This window comes from Aquarana catesbeiana, linkage group LG13 (genome assembly GCF_042186555.1).
Source record: "Aquarana catesbeiana isolate 2022-GZ linkage group LG13, ASM4218655v1, whole genome shotgun sequence".
Classification (NCBI taxonomy): domain Eukaryota; kingdom Metazoa; phylum Chordata; class Amphibia; order Anura; family Ranidae; genus Aquarana; species Aquarana catesbeiana.
In genome coordinates this window covers 123,990,727-124,005,857 of record NC_133336.1, presented here as the reverse complement: position 1 = coordinate 124,005,857, position 15,131 = coordinate 123,990,727, and positions in this window count along the sequence as shown.

Sequence of the window (15,131 nt, the reverse complement as noted above, 5' to 3'; positions counted from 1 at the left end):
CCATGTTCCAAATTCCGTGTTCCAAATTCCGAATTCCGAGTTCCAAATTCCGAATTCCGTGTTCCAAATTCCGAATTCCGTGTTCCAAATTCCAAATTTCGTGTTCCTAATTCCAGGTTTCAAATTCCACGTTCCATGTTCCAAATTTCATGTTCCAAATACCGAATTCCATGTTCCAAATTCTGTGTCCCAAATTCCAAGTTCTGTGTTCCATGTTCTAAATTCCATTTTCTGAATTCCAAATTCCATGTTCCCTGTTCCAAATTCCGTGTTCTGAATTCTATATTGCATGTTCCAAATTCCATGTTCCAAATACCAAATTCCGTATTCCAAATACCAAATTCCGTGTTCCAAATTCAGTTTTCCAAATTCCAAGTTCTGTGTTCTGTGTTCCAAATTCCGTGTTTTGAATTCCAAATTCTATGTTCCCTGTTCCAAATTCTGTATTCCGAATTCCATATTGCGTGTTCCAAATTCCATGTTCCGAATTCTTGTTCCAAATTCCGTGTTTCGAATTTCTAATTCCAAATTCCAAATTCCGTGTTCCAAATTCCATATTCCAAACTTTGTGTTCCAAATTCCATGTTCCAAGTTCCAAAGTCCATATTCCGAATTCCAAGTTCCAAGTTCCGTGTTTCGAATTCCGTGTTCCATGTTTCAAATTCCGTGTTTCAAATTCTGTTTTTCAAATTCCAAATCCGTGTTTCAAATTCCGTGTTTCAGATTCCACATTCCGTATTCTAAATTCTGTTTTCTGAATTCCAAGTTCTGTGTTCCGTGTTCCAATTCCGTGTTCTGAATTCCAAATTCCATGTTCCCTGTTCCAAATTCTGTGTTCCAAATTCTATATTGCATGTTCCAAATTCCATGTTCCAAATACCAAATTCCATGTTCCAAATTCCGTGTTCCAAATTCCATATTGTGTGTTCAGAATTCTAAATTCCGTGTTCCAAATTCCAAATCTTGTGTTCTGTTTTCAGAATTCTGTGTTCCAAATCCCAAATTCAGTGTTCTAAATTCCATGTTCCAAATTCTGTATTCCAAGTTCCAAATTCTGTGTTCAGAATTTCAAATTCCAAATACCATGTTCCAAATTCCATTTTCCAAATTCCATGTTCCTAATACTGTGTTCCAAATTCCATGTTCCGTATTCCAAATGTAAATTTCCAAATTCCAAATTCCATGTTCCAAATTCTGTGTTCCAAATTCCACATTTCAAATTCCATGTTCTAAATTCCGTGTTCAAAATTCCGTGTTCCAAATACCAAATTCTATGTTCCAAATTCCATGTTACGTGTTCCAAATTCCATGTTCCCTGTTCCAAATTCCGAGTTCCGAATTCCATATTGCATGCTCTGAATTCTAAATTCCATGCTCCAAATTCCATGTTCCAAATTCCGTGTTCCAAATTCTGTGTTCCAAGTTCCAAATTCTGTGTTCTGTGGTCCAAATTCCAAATTCCGTGTTTGGTTTTCCAAATTCCGTGTTCCAAATTCCGTGTTTCGAATTCCAACTTCTGTGTTCCAAATTCCATGTTTTGAATTCCGTGTTCCATGTTTCAAATTCCGTGTTCCAAATTCTGTGTTCCAATTACCATATTCCATGTTCCAAATTCCATGTTCCAAATTCCGTATTCCAAATTCCATTTTCCAAATTCTGTGTTCTGAATTCCATTTTCCAAGTTCCGTGTTCTGAATTCCAAATTCCGTGTTCTGAATTCCAATTTCCATGTTCCAAATTCTGTGTTCCAAAATTACAAATTCCGTGTTCCAAATTCCATTTTCAAATTCTGTGTTCTGAATTCCAAATTCTGTGTTCCCTGTTCCAAATTCCGTGTTCCGAATTCTGAGTTCCAAATTCCGTGTTCTGAATTCTGAGTTCCAAATTCCGTGTTCTGAATTCTGAGTTCCAAATGCCGTTTTCTGAATTCCGAGTTCCAAATTTCGTGTTTCGAATTTCTAATTCCGAATTTCAAATATCGTGTTCCAAATTCTGTTTTCCAAATTCCATGTTCCGTGTTCCAAATGTAAAATTCCAGATTCCATGTTCCAAATTCCATGTTCCAAATTCCGTGTTCCAAATTCCTTGTTCCTAATTACAAATTCCTTCTTCTGAATTACAAATTCCTTGTTCCGAATTACAATTTCCTTGTTCAGAATTACAAATTCCATGTTCCATTTTCCCAATTCCGTGTTCTGAATTCCAAATTCCGTGTTCTGAATTCCAAATTCCGTGTTCTGAATTCCAAATTCCATGTTCCAAATTCCGAGTTCTGAAATTTCTAATTCCGAATTTCAAATTCTGTGTTCCAAATTACAAATTCTATGTTCTGAATTGCGTGTTCCGAATTCCATGTTCCAAATTTTAAATTCCACGTTCCGAATTCCAGATTCCATGTTCCAAGTTCTGTGTTCCAAACTTCGTGTTCCAAATTCCATGTTCCAAGTTCCAAATTCCATGTTTCAAATTCCAAATGCCATGTTCCAAATTCCGTGTTCCAAATTCTGTGTTCCAATTACCAAATTCCATGTTCCAAATTCCATGTTCCAAATTCCGTATTCCAAATTCCATTTTCCAAATTCTGTGTTCTGAATTCCATTTTCCAAGTTCCGTGTTCTGAATTCCAAATTCCGTGTTCTGAATTCCAATTTCCATGTTCCAAATTCTGTGTTCCAAAATTACAAATTCCGTGTTCCAAATTCCATTTTCAAATTCTGTGTTCTGAATTCCAAATTCTGTGTTCCCTGTTCCAAATTCCGTGTTCCGAATTCTGAGTTCCAAATTCCGTGTTCTGAATTCTGAGTTCCAAATTCCGTGTTCTGAATTCTGAGTTCCAAATTCCGTGTTTCGAATTTCTAATTCCGAATTTCAAATTCTGTGTTCCAAGTTCAAAAATTCCATGTTCCGAATTGCGTGTTCTGAATTCCATGTTCCGAATTCTAAATTCCACATTCCGAATTTCAAAGTCCGTGTTCCAAATTCCATATTCCAAACTTTGTGTTCCAAATTCCAAGTTCCAAGTTCCGTGTTTCGAATTCCGTGTTCCATGTTTCAAATTCCGTGTTTCAAATTCTGTTTTTCAAATTCCAAATCCGTGTTCAAAATTCTGTGTTTCAGATTCCACATTCCGTATTCTAAATTCTGTGTTCTGAATTCCAAGTTCCAAATTCCGTATTTCAAATTCCAAATACCATGATCCAAATTCCGTGTTCCAAATTCCAAATTCTGTGTCCCAAATTCCAAGTTCTGTGTTCCGTGTTCCAAATACCAATTCCATGTTCCCTGTTCCAAATTCTGTGTTCCAATTTCCATATTGCGTGTTCTGAATTCTAAATTCCATGCTCCAAATTCCATGTTCCAAATTCCGTGTTCCAAATTCTGTGTTCTGTGTTCCAAATTCTGTGTTCTGTGATCCAAATTCCGTCTTCCAAATTCCGTGTTCCAAATGCCGCGTTCCGAATTCCAACTTCTGTGTTCCAAATTCCGTGTTTCAAATTCCGTGTTTCAAATTCTGTTTTTCAAATTCCAAATACGTGTTCCAAATTCCGTGTTTCCAATTTCACATTCCTTATTCCAAATTCTGTGTTCTGAATTCCAAGTTCCAAATTCCGTTTTTCAAATTCCAAATACCATGTTCCAAATTCTGTGTTCCAATTCCATATTCCGTGTTCCAAATTCCAAATTTTGTGTTCCTAATTCCAAGTTTCAAATTCCATATTCCATGTTCCAAATTCCGTGTTCCAAATACCGAATTCCATGTTCCAAATTCCGTGTTCCAAATTCCAAGTTCTATGTTCCATGTTCCAAATTCCAAATATCGTGTTCCAAATTCTGTTTTCCAAATTCCATGTTCCGTGTTCTGAATGTAAAATTCCAGATTCCATGTTCCAAATTCCATGTTCCAAATTCCGTGTTCCAAATTCCTTGTTCCTAATTACAAATTCCTTCTTCTGAATTACAAATTCCTTGTTCCGAATTACAATTTCCTTGTTCAGAATTACAAATTCCATGTTCCATTTTCCCAATTCCGTGTTCTGAATTCCAAATTCCGTGTTCTGAATTCCAAATTCCATGTTCCAAATTCCGAGTTCTGAAATTTCTAATTCCGAATTTCAAATTCTGTGTTCCAAATTACAAATTCTATGTTCTGAATTGCGTGTTCCGAATTCCATGTTCCAAATTCTAAATTTCACATTCCGAATTCCAGATTCCATGTTCCAAGTTCCGTGTTCCAAAGTTCGTGTTCCAAATTCCGTGTTCCAAGTTCCAAATTCCATGTTTCAAATTCCATATGCCATGTTCCAAATTCTGTGTTCCAAATTCTGTGTTCCAATTACCAAATTCCATGTTCCAAATTCCATGTTCCAAATTCCATGTTCCAAATTCCATTTTCCAAATTCTGTGTTCTGAATTCCATTTTCCAAGTTCCGTGTTCTGAATACCAAATTCCGTGTTCTGAATTCCAATTTCCATGTTCCAAATTCTGTGTTCCAAAATTACAAATTCCGTGTTCCAAATTCCATTTTCAAATTCTGTGTTCTGAATTCCAAATTCTGTGTTCCCTGTTCCGAATTCCGTGTTCTGAATTCTGAGTTCCAAATTCCGTGTTCTGAATTCTGAGTTCCAAATTCCGTGTTTCGAATTTCTAATTCCGAATTTCAAATTCTGTGTTCCAAGTTCAAAAATTCCATGTTCCGAATTGCGTGTTCTGAATTTCATGTTCCGAATTCTAAATTCCACATTCCGAATTCCAAAGTCCGTGTTCCAAATTCCATATTCCAAACTTTGTGTTCCAAATTCCAAGTTCCAAGTTTCGTGTTTCGAATTCCGTGTTCCATGTTTCAAATTCCGTGTTTCAAATTCTGTTTTTCAAATTCCAAATCCGTGTTCAAAATTCTGTGTTTCAGATTCCACATTCCGTATTCTAAATTCTGTGTTCTGAATTCCAAGTTCCAAATTCCGTATTTCAAATTCCAAATACCATGATCCAAATTCCGTGTTCCAAATTCCAAATTCTGTGTCCCAAATTCCAAGTTCTGTGTTCCGTGTTCCAAATTCCATGTTCTGAATTCCAAGTTCTATGTTTCGAATTCCGTGTTCCATGTTTCAAATTCCGTGTTTCAAATTCTGTTTTTCAAATTCCAAATCCGTGTTTCAAATTCCGTGTTTCAGATTCCACATTCCGTATTCTAAATTCTGTTTTCTGAATTCCAAGTTCTAAATTCCGTGTTCCAATTCCGTGTTCTGAATTCCAAATTCCATGTTCCCTGTTCCAAATTCTGTGTTCCAAATTCTATATTGCATGTTCCAAATTCCATGTTCCAAATACCAAATTCCATGTTCCAAATTCCGTGTTCCAAATTCCATATTGTGTGTTCAAAATTCTAAATTCCGTGTTCCAAATTCCAAATCTTGTGTTCTGTTTTCAGAATTCTGTGTTCCAAATCCCAAATTCAGTGTTCTAAATTCCATGTTCCAAATTCTGTATTCCAAGTTCCAAATTCTGTGTTCAGAATTTCAAATTCCAAATACCATGTTCCAAATTCCATTTTCCAAATTCCATGTTCCTAATACTGTGTTCCAAATTCCATGTTCCGTATTCCAAATGTAAATTTCCAAATTCCAAATTCCATGTTCCAAATTCTGTGTTCCAAATTCCACATTTCAAATTCCATGTTCTAAATTCCGTGTTCCAAATTCCGTGTTCCAAATACCAAATTCTATGTTCCAAATTCCATGTTACGTGTTCCAAATTCCATGTTCCCTGTTCCAAATTCCGAGTTCCGAATTCCATATTGCATGCTCTGAATTCTAAATTCCATGCTCCAAATTCCATGTTCCAAATTCCGTGTTCCAAATTCTGTGTTCCAAGTTCCAAATTCTGTGTTCTGTGGTCCAAATTCCAAATTCCGTGTTTGGTTTTCCAAATTCCGTGTTCCAAATTCCGTGTTTCGAATTCCAACTTCTGTGTTCCAAATTCCATGTTTTGAATTCCGTGTTCCATGTTTCAAATTCCGTGTTTCAAATTCTGTTTTTCAAATTCCAATTCCGCGTTCCAAATTCTGTGTTTCAAATTCCACATTCCGTATTCCAAATTCTGTGTTCTGATTTCCAAGTTCCAAATTCCGTGTTTCAAATACCAAATACCATGTTCCAAATTCCGTGTTCCAAATTCCGAATTCCGAGTTCCAAATTCCGAATTCCGTGTTCCAAATTCCGAATTCCGTGTTCCAAATTCCAAATTTCGTGTTCCTAATTCCAGGTTTCAAATTCCACGTTCCATGTTCCAAATTTCATGTTCCAAATACCGAATTCCATGTTCCAAATTCTGTGTCCCAAATTCCAAGTTCTGTGTTCCATGTTCTAAATTCCATTTTCTGAATTCCAAATTCCATGTTCCCTGTTCCAAATTCCGTGTTCTGAATTCTATATTGCATGTTCCAAATTCCATGTTCCAAATACCAAATTCCGTATTCCAAATACCAAATTCCGTGTTCCAAATTCAGTTTTCCAAATTCCAAGTTCTGTGTTCTGTGTTCCAAATTCCGTGTTTTGAATTCCAAATTCTATGTTCCCTGTTCCAAATTCTGTATTCCGAATTCCATATTGCGTGTTCCAAATTCCATGTTCCGAATTCTTGTTCCAAATTCCGTGTTTCGAATTTCTAATTCCAAATTCCAAATTCCGTGTTCCAAATTCCATATTCCAAACTTTGTGTTCCAAATTCCATGTTCCAAGTTCCAAAGTCCATATTCCGAATTCCAAGTTCCAAGTTCCGTGTTTCGAATTCCGTGTTCCATGTTTCAAATTCCGTGTTTCAAATTCTGTTTTTCAAATTCCAAATCCGTGTTTCAAATTCCGTGTTTCAGATTCCACATTCCGTATTCTAAATTCTGTTTTCTGAATTCCAAGTTCTGTGTTCCGTGTTCCAATTCCGTGTTCTGAATTCCAAATTCCATGTTCCCTGTTCCAAATTCTGTGTTCCAAATTCTATATTGCATGTTCCAAATTCCATGTTCCAAATACCAAATTCCATGTTCCAAATTCCGTGTTCCAAATTCCATATTGTGTGTTCAAAATTCTAAATTCCGTGTTCCAAATTCCAAATCTTGTGTTCTGTTTTCAGAATTCTGTGTTCCAAATCCCAAATTCAGTGTTCTAAATTCCATGTTCCAAATTCTGTATTCCAAGTTCCAAATTCTGTGTTCAGAATTTCAAATTCCAAATACCATGTTCCAAATTCCATTTTCCAAATTCCATGTTCCTAATACTGTGTTCCAAATTCCATGTTCCGTATTCCAAATGTAAATTTCCAAATTCCAAATTCCATGTTCCAAATTCTGTGTTCCAAATTCCACATTTCAAATTCCATGTTCTAAATTCCGTGTTCAAAATTCCGTGTTCCAAATACCAAATTCTATGTTCCAAATTCCATGTTACGTGTTCCAAATTCCATGTTCCCTGTTCCAAATTCCGAGTTCCGAATTCCATATTGCATGCTCTGAATTCTAAATTCCATGCTCCAAATTCCATGTTCCAAATTCCGTGTTCCAAATTCTGTGTTCCAAGTTCCAAATTCTGTGTTCTGTGGTCCAAATTCCAAATTCCGTGTTTGGTTTTCCAAATTCCGTGTTCCAAATTCCGTGTTTCGAATTCCAACTTCTGTGTTCCAAATTCCATGTTTTGAATTCCGTGTTCCATGTTTCAAATTCCGTGTTTCAAATTCTGTTTTTCAAATTCTAATTCCGCGTTCCAAATTCTGTGTTTGAAATTCCACATTCCATATTCCAAATTCTGTGTTCTGATTTCCAAGTTCCAAATTCCGTGTTTCAAATACCAAATACCATGTTCCAAATTCCGATTTCCAAATTCCGAATTCCGTGTTCCAAATTCCAAATTTCGTGTTCCTAATTCCAGGTTTCAAATTCCACGTTCCATGTTCCAAATTTCATGTTCCAAATACCGAATTCCATGTTCCAAATTCTGTGTCCCAAATTCCAAGTTCTGTGTTCCGTGTTCCAAATTCCGTGTTCTGAATTCCAATTTCTGTGTTCTATGTTCCAAATTCAGTTTTCTGATTTCCAAATTCCATGTTCCCTGTTCCAAATTTCGTGTTCCGAATTCTATATTGCATGTTCCAAATTCCATGTTCCGAATTCCTTGTTCCAAATTTCGTGTTTCGAATTTCTATTTCCGAATTTCAAATTCTGTGTTCCAAATTCCAAATTCCATGTTCCGAATTGTGTGTTCTGAATGTCATGTTCCAAATTCTAAATTCCACATTCCGAATTCCAAATTCCGTGTTCCAAATTCCATATTCCAAACTTTGTGTTCCAAATTCCATGTTCCAAGTTCCAAAGTCCATGTTCCAAATTCCAAATTCCGAATTCCAAGTTCCAAGTTCCGTGTTTTGAATTCCGTGTTCCATGTTTCAAATTCCGTGTTTAAAATTCTGTTTTTCAAATTCGAAAGCCGTGTTCCAAATTCTGTGTTTCAGATTCCACATTCCGTATTCTAAATTCTGTGTTCTGAATTCCAAGTTCCAAATTCCGTATTTCAAATTCCAAATACCATGTTCCAAATTCCGAATTCCGTGTTCCAAATTCCAAATTTCGTGTTCCAAATATCGTATTCCATGTTCCAAATTCTGTGTCCCAAATTCCAAGTTCTGTGTTCCGTGTTCCAAATTCCATGTTCTGAATTCCAAATTCTGTGTTCCGTGTTCCAATTCCGTGTTCTGAATTCCAAATTCCATGTTCTGAATTCCAAATTCTGTGTTCCAAATTCTATATTGCATGTTCCAAATTCCATGTTCCAAATTCCGTGTTCCAAATTCCATATTGTGTGTTCAAAATTCTAAATTCTGTGTTCCAAATTCCAAATCTTGTGTTCTGTTTTCAAAATTCTGTGTTCCAAATCCCAAATTCAGTGTTCTAAATTCCATGTTCCGTGTTACAAATTCTGTATTCCAAGTTCCAAATTCTGTGTTCAGAATTTCAAATTCCAAATACCATGTTCCAAATTCCATTTTCCAAATTCCGTGTTCCAAATACTGTGTTCCAAATTCCATGTTCCGTATTCCAAATGTAAATTTCCAAATTCCATGTTCTGAATTCCAAATTCCATGTTCCAAATTCTGTGTTCCAAGTTCCAAATTCTGTGTTCTGTGATCCAAATTCCAAATTCCGTGTTCCAAATTCTGTGTTTCGAATTCCAACTTCTGTGTTCCAAATTCTGTGTTTTGAATTCCGTGTTCCATGTTTCAAATTCCGTGTTTCAAATTCTGTTTTTCAAATTCCAATTCCGCGTTCCAAATTCTGTGTTTCAAATTCCACATTCCGTATTCCAAATTCTGTGTTCTGATTTCCAAGTTCCAAATTCCGTGTTTCAAATACCAAATACCATGTTCCAAATTCCGTGTTCCAAATTCCGAATTCCGAGTTCCAAATTCCGAATTCCGAGTTCCAAATTCCGAATTCCGTGTTCCAAATTCCAAATTTCGTGTTCCTAATTCCAGGTTTCAAATTCCACGTTCCATGTTCCAAATTTCATGTTCCAAATACCGAATTCCATGTTCCAAATTCTGTGTCCCAAATTCCAAGTTCTGTGTTCCATGTTCTAAATTCCATTTTCTGAATTCCAAATTCCATGTTCCCTGTTCCAAATTCCGTGTTCTGAATTCTATATTGCATGTTCCAAACTCCATGTTCCAAATACCAAATTCCGTATTCCAAATACCAAATTCCGTGTTCCAAATTCAGTTTTCCAAATTCCAAGTTCTGTGTTCTGTGTTCCAAATTCCGTGTTTTGAATTCCAAATTCTATGTTCCCTGTTCCAAATTCTGTATTCCGAATTCCATATTGCGTGTTCCAAATTCCATGTTCCGAATTCCTTGTTCCAAATTCCGTGTTTCGAATTTCTAATTCCAAATTCCGTGTTCCAAATTCCATATTCCAAACTTTGTGTTCCAAATTCCATGTTCCAAGTTCCAAAGTCCATATTCCGAATTCCAAGTTCCAAGTTCCGTGTTTCGAATTCCGTGTTCCATGTTTCAAATTCCGTGTTTCAAATTCTGTTTTTCAAATTCCAAATCCGTGTTTCAAATTCCGTGTTTCAGATTCCACATTCCGTATTCTAAATTCTGTTTTCTGAATTCCAAGTTCTAAATTCCGAATTCCGTGTTCCAAATTCCAAATTTCGTGTTCCAAATACCATATTCCATGTTCCAAATTCTGTGTCCCAAATTCCAAGTTCTGTGTTCCGTGTTCCAAATTCCATGTTCTGAATTCCAAATTCTGTGTTCCGTGTTCCAATTCCGTGTTCTGAATTCCAAATTCCATGTTCCCTGTTCCAAATTCTGTGTTCCAAATTCTATATTGCATGTTCCAAATTCCATGTTCCAAATACCAAATTCCATGTTCCAAATTCCGTGTTCCAAATTCCATATTGTGTGTTCAAAATTCTAAATTCCGTGTTCCAAATTCCAAATCTTGTGTTCTGTTTTCAGAATTCTGTGTTCCCAATCCCAAATTCAGTGTTCTAAATTCCATGTTCCGTGTTCCAAATTCTGTATTCCAAGTTCCAAATTCTGTGTTCAGAATTCAAATTCCAAATACCATGTTCCAAATTCCATTTTCCAAATTCCGTGTTCCAAATACTGTGTTCCAAATTTCATGTTCCGTATTCCAAATGTAAATTTCCAATTTCCATGTTCTGAATTCCAAATTCCATGTTCTAAATTCTGTGTTCCAAATTCCGTGTTCCAAATACCAAATTCCATGTTCAAAATTCCATGTTACGTGTTCCAAATTCCATGTTACGTGTTCCAAATTCCATGTTCCCTGTTCCAAATTCCGTGTTCCGAATTCCATATTGCATGTTCTGAATTCTAAATTCCATGCTCCAAATTCCATGTTCCAAATTCCGTGTTCCAAATTCTGTGTTCCAAGTTCCAAATTCTGTGTTCTGTGATCCAAATTCCAAATTCCGTGTTTGGTTTTCCAAATTCTGTGTTCCAAATTCTGTGTTTCGAATTCCAACTTCTGTGTTCCAAATTCCATGTTTCGAATTCCGTGTTCCATGTTTCAAATTCTGTGTTTCAAATTCTGTTTTTTAAATTCCAATTCTGTGTTTCAAATTCCACATTCCGTATTCCAAATTCTGTGTTCTGAATTCCAAGTTCCAAATTCTGTGTTTCAAATTCTAAATACCATGTTCCAAATTCCGTGTTCCAAATTCCAAATTCTGTGTTCCAAATTCCGTGTTCCAAATTCCAAATTTCGTGTTCCTAATTCCAAGTTTCAAATTCCACGTTCCATGTTCCAAATGTCATGTTCCAAATACCAAATTCCATGTTCCAAATTCTGTGTCCCAAATTCCAAGTTCTGTGTTCCTTGTTCCAAATTCCGTGTTCTGAATTCGAATTTCTGTGTTCCATGTTCCAAATTCCGTGTTCTGAATTCCAAATTCCATGTTCCCTGTTCCAAATTCCGTGTTCCGAATTCTATATTGCATGTTCCAAATTCCATGTTCCAAATACCAAATTCCGTGTTCCAAATACCAAATTCCGTGTTCCAAATTCAGTGTTCCAAATTCCAAGTTCTGTGTTCCAAATTCCGTGTTCTGAATTCCATATTGCGTGTTCCAAATTCCATGTTCTGAATTCCTTGTTCCAAATTCTAAATTCCATGTTCTAAATTCCAAATCTTGTGTTCCGCTTTCAGAATTCCGTGTTCTGAAATCCAAATTCCATGTTCCAAATCCCAAATTCCGTGTTCCAAATTCCGTGTTCCGTGTTCCGAGTTCCAAATTCTGTGTTCAGAATTCCAAATTCCAAATTCTAAATTCCGTGTTCCAAATTCTAAATTCTGTGTTGTAAATTCCAAATCTTGTGTTCCGCTTTCAGAATTCCGTGTTCTGAAATCCAAATTCCGTGTTCCAAATCCCAAATTCCGTGTTCCAAATTCCGTGTTCCAAATTCCGTGTTCCAAATGCTGTGTTCCAAATTCTGTGTTCTGATTTCCAAATTCCATGTTCCATGTTCCAAATGTAAAATTCCAGACTACATGTTCCAAATTCCATGTTCCAAATTCCGTGTTCCAAATTCATTGTTCCAAATTACAAATTCCTTGTTCTGAATTACAAATTCAGTGTTCCATTTTCCCAATTCCGTGTTCTGAATTCCAAATTCCGTGTTCCAAATTCCGTGTTCCGAATTACAACTTCCGTGTTCCAAATTCCATGTTTCGAATTACGTGTTCCATTTTTCAAATTCTGTGTTTCAAAGTCTGTTTTTCAAATTCCAATTCCGTAGTCCAAATTCTGTGTTCTGAATTCCAAGTTCCAAATTTCGTGTTTCAAATTCCAAATACCATGTTCCAAATTCCGAATTCCGTGTTCCAAATTCCAAATTTCGTGTTCCTAATTCTAAGTTTCAAATTCCATGTTCCATGTTCCAAATTTCATGTTCCAAATACCAAATTCCCAAATGTCCCAAATTCCAAGTTCTGTGTTCCGTGTTCCAAATTCCGTATTCTGAATTCCAATTTCTGTGTTCCATGTTCCAAATTCAGTGTTCCAAATGCCAAATTCCATGTTCCCTGTTCCAAATTCCGTGTTCCGAATTCTATATTGCATGTTCCAAATTCCATCTTCCAAATACCAAATTCCGTGTTCCAAATACCATATTCCGTGTTCCAAATTCAGTGTTCCAAATTCCAAGTTCTGTGTGCCAAATTCCAATTCCATGTTCCCTGTTCCAAATTCCATATTCCGAATTCCATATTTCGTGTTCCGAATTCCTTGTTCCAAATTCTAAATTCCGTGTTCTAAATTCCAAATCTTGTGTTCCGATTTCAGAATTCCGTGTTCTGAAATCCAAATTCCATGTTCCATGTCCCAAATTCCGTGTTCCAAATTACATGTTCTGTGTTCTGAGTTCCAAATTCTGTGTTCAGAATTCCAAATTCCAAATTCTAAATTCTGTGTTGTAAATTCCAAATCTTGTGTTCTGCTTTCAGAATTTCATGTTCCAAATCCCAAATTCTGTGTTCCAAATTACGTGTTCCGTGTTCCGAATTCCGAGTTCCAAGTTCCGTGTTCCAAATTCCAAGTTCAAAATCCTGTGTTCCAAATTCCGAGTTCCAAATTCCGTATTCCAAATTCCGAGTTCCAAATACTGTGTTTCAAATTCCACATTCCGTATTCTAAATTCCGTGTTCTGAATTCCAAGTTCCAAATTCCGTATTTCAAATTACAAATACCATGTTCCAAATACCATGTTCCAAATTCCGAATTCCGTGTTCCAAATTCCAAACTTCGTGTTCCTAATTCCAAGTTTCAAATTCCATGTTCCATGTTCCAAATTCTGTGTCCCAAATTCCAAGTTCTGTGTTCCATGTTCCAAATTCCGTGTTCTGAATTCCAATTTCTGTGTTCCATGTTCCAAATTCAGTGTTCTGAATGCCAAATTCCATGTTCCCTGTTCCAAATTCCATGTTCCGAATTCTATATTGCATGTTCCAAATTTCATGTTCCAAATACCAAATTCCGTGTTCCAAATTCAGTGTTCCAAATTCCAAGTTCTGTGTGCCAAATTCCGCGTTCTGAATTCCAAATTCCATGTTCCCTGTTCCAAATTCCATATTCCGAATTCCATATTTCGTGTTCCAAAATTCCATGTTCCGAATTCCTTGTTCCAAATTCTAAATTCTGTGTTGTAAATTCCAAATCTTGTGTTCTGCTTTCAGAATTTCGTGTTCCAAATCCCAAATTCTGTGTTCCAAATTACGTATTACATGTTCCGAGTTCCAAATTACGTGTTCTGATTTCCAAATTCCGTGTTCCATGTTCCAAATTTAAAATTCCAGATTCCATTTTCCAAATTCCATGTTCCAAATTCCTTGTTCCGAATTACAAATTCCGTGTTCCATTTTCCCAATTCCTTGTTCTGAATTCCAAATCCCGTGTTCTGAATTCCAAATTATGAGTTCTGAATTCCAAATTCCGTGTTCCGACTTCCAAATTCTATGTTCCAAATTCATGTTTTCCAAATTACAAATTCCGTGTTCCAAAGTCCATTTTCCAAATTCTGTGTTCTGAATTCCAAATTCTGTGTTCCCTGTTCCAAATTCAGTGTTCCAATTTCTGAGTTCCAAATTCCGTGTTCCGAATTCCGAGTTCCAAGTTCCGTGTTCCAAATTCCAAGTTCAAAATCCTGAGTTCCAAATTCCGAGTTCCAAATTCCGAGTTCCAAATTCCGTGTTCCAGATTCCATTTTCCAAATTCCATGTTCCAAATTCCTTGTTCCGAAGTACAAATTCCTTGTTCCGAATTACAAATTCCGTGTTCCATTTTCCCAATTCCGTGTTCCGACTTCCAAATTCCATGTTCCAAATTCATGTTTTCCAAATTACAAATTCCGTGTTCCAAATTCCATTTTCCAAATTCTGTGTTCTGAATTCCAAATTCTGTGTTCCCTGTTCCAAATTCCATATTCTAAATTCTGTGTTTCTGAATTCCAAGTTCCAAATTCCGTATTTCAAATTACAAATACCATGTTCCAAATACCATGTTCCAAATTCCGAATTCCGTGTTCCAAATTCCAAACTTCGTGTTCCTAATTCCAAGTTTCAAATTCCATGTTCCATGTTCCAAATACCGAATTCCATGTTCCAAATTCTGTGTCCCAAATTCCAAGTTCTGTGTTCTGTGTTCCAAATTCCGTGTTCTGAATTCCAATTTGTGTTCCATGTTCCAAATTCCGTGTTCTGAATTCCAAATTCCATGTTCCCTGTTTCAAATTCCGTTTTCCGAATTCTATATTGCATGTTCCAAATTCCATGTTCCAAATACCAAATTCCGTGTTCTAAATTCAATGTTCCAAATTCCAAGTTCTGTTTCTGTGTTCCAAATTTCATGTTCCCTGTTCCAAATTCCGTATTCCATATTGCATGTTCCAAATTCCATGTTCCAAATTCCTTGTTGCAAATTTTAAATTCTGTGTTCCAAATTCTAAATTCCGTGTTCTAAATTCCAAATCTTGTGTTCCGCTTTCAGAATTCCGTGTTCTGAAATCCAAATTCCGTGTTCCAAATCCCAAATTCTGTGTTCCAAATTATGTGTTCCGTGT